The sequence below is a fragment of the Cherax quadricarinatus genome, chromosome 67 (assembly GCF_038502225.1).
Source record: "Cherax quadricarinatus isolate ZL_2023a chromosome 67, ASM3850222v1, whole genome shotgun sequence".
Taxonomy (NCBI): Eukaryota; Metazoa; Arthropoda; class Malacostraca; order Decapoda; family Parastacidae; genus Cherax; species Cherax quadricarinatus.
Window position 1 is genome coordinate 11,964,581 of NC_091358.1, and position 6,767 is coordinate 11,971,347.

Here is a 6,767-nt window from a genome sequence, read left to right on the forward strand (position 1 = left end):
TAATAATAATAATAATAATAATAATAATAATAATAATAATAATAATAATAATAATAATAATAATAATAATAATAATAATAATAATAATAATAATTATAATAATAATAATAATAATAATAATAATAATAATAATAATAATAATAACAATAATATAATAATAATAATTATAATAATAATAACAATAATAATAATAATAATAATAATAATAATAATAATAATAATAGTAATAATAATAATAATAATAATAATAATATCAGGAAACAGGTGCGCCATTATAATAAATTTTCAATTATTAATTTTTTTGTTCTTGTTTTCTTCTTATTACGATTATCAGCAGCAATAGTGAGTAATATTAATATTAAATAGTAATAATATTAATAATAGTTAATATTACCTAGCATTAATATTAAGTTTGTAACAAGGTGCTTGTCAGATATTACTGGAGGCCAGATATAGTGTCTTCACCTCTCCATCTGTTGTCACACACGGGTTTACCGCTTCACACAATATAATATACAACATCTGTGAACGACATTAATAATTTAATATCATATATCACTTCAAAATTATATATATATATATATATATATATATATATATATATATATATATATATATATATATATTTATATATAACATGAAGAGACTTGATTGAGAAAAACTGGAGGTAATGAAGGTTTTGCGTCAAGGAGTAAGGGAGTAAGTAGCAACCGGTGAAGAGGCGGGGCCAGGAGCTAAGACTCGACCCCTGCAACCACAAATAGGCGAGTACAAATAGGTGAGTACACACTCAGGCGGGCGCACAGACGGGCGCCTGGCAAACGTGAGAATAGATTTCTTCATCTCAGTAAGGAGTCATTGAAGACACTGTACACCGTGTACATCAGACCTACAGCTTATTGGAATATGCAGCACCAGTTTGGAACCCACACCTGGCCAAGCACGTCAAGAAATTAGAGAAAGTGCAAAGGTTTGCAACAAGACTAATCCTGGAGCTAAGAGGTATGTCCTACGAGGAGAGGTTGAGGGAAATCAACCTGACGACACTGGAGGACAGGAGGCATCGGGGAGACGTGATGACAAAATATAAAATACTGAGAGAGATAGACAGGGTGGATAGGGACAGTATGTTCCAGAGATGAGACACAGCAACAAGGGGACACAGTTGGAAGTTGAGGACACAGATGAATCACAGGGATGTTAGGAAGTACTTCTTCAGCCACAGAGTAGTCAGGAAGTGGAATAGTTTGGCAAGCAATGTAGTGGAGGCAGGATCCATTCATAGCTTTAAACAGAGGTATGATACAACTCATGGTGCAGGGAGAGTGAAGTAGTAGCGGCCAGTGAAGGGGCGGGGCCAGGAGGTATGACTCGACCCCTGCAACTACAACTAGGTGAGTACAACTAGATGAGAAGTACACACACGCACACACACACACACACACACACACACACAGGAGCCAGAAGCTGAGTCTCGACCCGTGCAACTACAATTAGGTGAGTAGGTGAATACACAGTCAGTAGTAAGTACACTACTGGAAGATGGACATCAACAATTATGATGTCCATCTTCCAGGCAAGTGTCAAGTGTTAGGGAAGTGCCAAGGGTTAGGCACTTGCCTAACCCTTGGGAATTCTTCACTTGCCTAACTCTTGGAAATTCCTCACTCGCCTAACCCTTGGGCATGACTTACTTCCACACTGGTCAAATGTGACACCACCTACGACTGCTGTACCTCTCCTGCCTACAGTATATAAGCTACTTCCCCGCACATATGTTGTATTCTTTTCAAGATTGATGGACTGACTACATCGACTCAAGGCTGAAGGACTGATTACTGCAAACTCCTCCTGTTCTTCACCATTCTCCTTTGTATGGACTGATGAAGCCACTGTGTGGCGAAGCGTTTCCTCATTAGAGATACCCAAGTGTTGCACAAATGTCTAATTTATCAACTTGTCGGTTCTCTGAACAATTCATCTACAATTATAACATTTCTGAAGAGCGGTAAAACCGTATGAGGTATTTAGCACCAGAGAGAGAAACGCAGGTCAGGAGCTAAGACTCAACCCCTACAACTACAATTACGTGAGTACGTGTCACTATCTGTTTATCCTCACCTATGAACTTACCACGCAGTCAAATGAGTGACTGTTTAACATTGATTATCTGACTTAGTTCTAGAGTGATCGGTGGCTCCAACTTTCCTCTTTCCTCGTCAGAAACTTTTCTCTTTTAAATCTTACATTTCTTTTATAGCACACACACATTATATATATATATATATATATATATATATATATATATATATATATATATATATATATATATATATATATATATATATATGAGATTAAGACACATGTGCAACATCTGGGTATCTTTATTGTAGACGTTTCGCCATCCAGTGGCTTTATCAATACAAATTCTAGGACATAACTTGAAGATAGTAGAACTATGTACAGAAGATGACGTAATCAGTCCCGCCTACCAGTGAATATGCCCTCGTCTGCTACACCTGACGTTACTATATAAGCGTCAGGCTCCTTTCTTCTGCTTCAGAATCTCCACGACTACGGTGCTCTTCGCACCTACTCCTAGGTTGAGGGACTGATTACCTCATCTTCTGTACATAGTTCTACTGTCTTCAAGTTATGTCCTAGAATTTGTATTGATAAAGCCACTGGATGGCGAAACGTCTACAATAAAGATACCCAGATGTTGCACATGTGTCTTAATCTCATCTTGTCGGTATTATATACCATTCGTACACACACACACATATATATATATATATATATATATATATATATATATATATATATATATATATATATATATATATATATATATATATATATGGGAGATTCTGAAGAGAAGTTGCAGAGATTGGTGGATGAATTTGGTAGGGTGTGCAAAAGAAGAAAATTGAAAGTGAATACAGGAAAGAGTAAGGTTATGAGGATAACAAAAAGATTAGGTGATGAAAGATTGGATATCAGATTGGAGGGAGAGAGTATGGAGGAGGTGAATGTATTCAGATATTTGGGAGTGGACGTGTCAGCGGATGGGTCTATAAAAGATGAGGTGAATCATAGAATTGATGAGGGGAAAAGGGTGAGTGGTGCACTTAGGAGTCTGTGGAGACAAAGAACTTTGTCCTTGGAGGCAAAGAGGGGAATGTATGAGAGTATAGTTTTACCAACGCTCTTATATGGGTGTGAAGCATGGGTGATGAATGTTGCAGCAAGGAGAAGGCTGGAGGCAGTGGAGATGTCATGTCTGAGGGCAATGTGTAGTGTGAATATGATGCAGAGAATTCGCAGTTTGGAAGTTAGGAGGAGGTGCGGGATTACCAAAACTGTTGTCCAGAGGGCTGAGGAAGGGTTGTTGAGGTGGTTCGGACATGTGGAGAGAATGGAGCGAAACAGAATAACTTCAAGAGTGTATCAGTCTGTAGTGGAAGGAAGGCGGGGTAGGGGTCGGCCTAGGAAAGGTTGGAGGGAGGGGGTAAAGGAGGCTTTGTGTGCGAGGGGCTTGGACTTCCAGTAGGCATGCGTGAGCGTGTTTGACAGGAGTGAATGGAGACAAATGGTTTTTAATACTTGACGTGCTGTTGGAGTGTGAGCAAAGTAACATTTATGAAGGGGTTCAGGGAAACCGGCAGGTCGGACTTGAGTCCTGGAGATGGGAAGTACAGTGCCTGCACTCTGAAGGAGGGGTGTTAATGTTGTAGTTTAAAAACTGTAGTGTAAAGCACCCTTCTGGCAAGACAGTGATGGAGTGAATGATGGTGAAAGTTTTTCTTTTTCGGGCCACCCTGCCTTGGTGGGAATCGGCCAGTGTGATAATATATATATATATATATATATATATATATATATATATATATATATATATATATATATATATATATATATATATATATATATATATATATATATATATATATATATACTAGGCAGTAGGTTAGTAGACAGCAACCACCCAGGGAGGTACTACCGTCCTGCCAAGTGAGTGTAAAACGAAAATCTGTAATTGTTTTACATGATGGTAGGATTGCTGGTGTCTTTTTTCTGTTTCATAAACATGCAAGATTTCAGGTACGTCTCGCTACTTCTTCTTATACTTAGGTCACACTACACATACATTTACAAACCCTATGGGGTTTCTTCTATATTCTTACTAGGTCTTGTTCTTGTTTATTTCCGCTTATCTCCATGGGGAAGTCGAAGAGAATTCTTTCTCTGTAAAGCCATGCGAGTCGTAAGAGACGATTTAAATGCCGGGAGCAAGGGGCTAGTAACCTCTTCTCCTGTATGTATTTCTAAATTTAAAAGGAAAAGCTTTTGTTTTTCCTTTTGGGCCACCCTGCCTCGGTGGGCCACGCTGCCTCGGTGGGCCACCCTGCCTCGGTGGGCCACCTTGCCTCGGTGGGCCACCCTGCCTCGGTGGGATACGGCCGGATTGTTGAAAGGTGTGTGTGTGTGTTTGGATCTATAACTCAGATGGTAAGGTGGCATGTACGTTGTGTGGCCTCTTGAGGCGGGACAATGTGTCGTGGGGTTGAATCCTGGCTTGCCGCAGCTTGGTAAATGATATATATATATATATATATATATATATATATATATATATATATATATATATATATATATATATATATATATATATATATATATATATATATACACTCACAAACACTCACACACACCACGTACACACAACGTTAGGCTTCTCAAGTTGGCTGGTTAACTAACTTTGAGAGTGTGTACACGATACGCTCAGATCAACATGCTTGTACATCCATCACACAGCTTCAAGACAATGTTGGAAAGTCTTATGGTGAGTTAGGAAGTGCAACAAACACCGCCAAACATGAGTCTGCAATTGCTCCATGCAACAAACTTTTGTTGCTGTTGTCTGAGCTCTACCTGCCAACCCATGGTAGGTAGGTACCCACACCATGGTAGGTAGGTACCCACACCATGGTAGGTAGGTACCCACACCATGGTAGGTAGGTACCCATACCATGGTAGGTAGGTACCCACACCATGGTAGGTAGGTACCCACACCATGGTAGGTAGGTACCCATACCATGATAGGTAGGTACCCACACCATGGTAGGTAGGTACCCACACCATGGTAGGTAGGTACCCACACCATGGTAGGTAGGTACCCACACCATGGTAGGTAGGTACCCACACCATGGTAGGTAGGTACCCAAACCATGGTAGGTAGGTACCCAAACCATGGTAGGTATGTACCCACACCATGGTAGGTAGGTACCCATACCATGGTAGGTAGGTACCCATACCATGGTAGGTAGGTACCCATACCATGGTAGGTAGGTACCCACACCATGGTAGGTAGGTACCCGCACCATGGTAGGTAGGTACCCACACCATGGTAGGTAGGTACCCACACCATGGTAGGTAGGTACCCATACCATGGTTGGTAGGTACCCACACCATGGTATGTAGATACCCACACCATGGTAGGTAGGTACCCACACCATGGTAGGTAGGTACCCATACCATGGTAGGTAGGTACCCACACCAAGGTATGTAGATACCCACACCATGGTAGGTAGGTACCCATACCATGGTAGGTAGGTACCCATACCATGGAATGTAGATACCCATACTATGGTAGGTAGGTACCCACACCACGGTAGGTAGGTATCCATACCATGGTAGGTAGGTACCCACACCATGGTAGGTAGGTACCCACACCATGGTAGGTAGGTACCCACACCATGGTAGGTAGGTACCCACACCATCGTAGGTAGGTACCCACACCATGGTAGGTAGGTACTCACACCATGGTAGGTACCCACACCATGGTAGGTAGGTACCCACACCATGGTAGGTAGGTACCCACACCATGGTAGGTAGGTACCCACACCATGGTAGGTAGGTACCCATACCATGGTAGGTAGGTGCCCACACCATGATAGGTAGGTACCCACACCATGGTAGGTAGGTACTCACACCATGGTAGGTAGGTACCCATACCATGGTAGGTAGGTACCCACACCATGGTAGGTAGGTACCCACACCATGGTAGGTAGGTACCCACACCATGGTAGGTAGGTACCCACACCATGGTATGTAGATACCCACACCATGGTAGGTAGGTACCCACACCATGGTAGGTAGGTACCCATACCATGGTAGGTAGGTACCCACACCAAGGTATGTAGATACCCACACCATGGTAGGTAGGTACCCACACCATGGTAGGTAGGTACCCATACCATGGAATGTAGATACCCATACTATGGTAGGTAGGTACCCACACCACGGTAGGTAGGTATCCATACCATGGTAGGTAGGTACCCACACCATGGTAGGTAGATACCCACACCATGGTAGGTAGGTACCCACACCATAGTAGGTAGGTACCAACACCATGGTAGGTAGGTACCATACCATGGTAGAGGTACAAACACAATGGTAGGTAGGTACTCATACTATGGTAGGTAGGTACCCACACCATGGTAGGTAGGTAGGTACATCACTGCACGAACCACACACACAACATTACTTCACAAACCACACACACACACACACACACACACACACACACACACACACATACACACGAGCTGAGTCTCGACCCCTGCAACCACAATTAGGTGAGTACAATTAGGTGAGTACACACACACACACTGGCTGAGGTGGCAAGAAGAGCTCACTCGAGCAGAGCAAAGTTACTGGTAATGGGCGATTTCAACCACAGGGAGATCGACTGGGAAAACCTG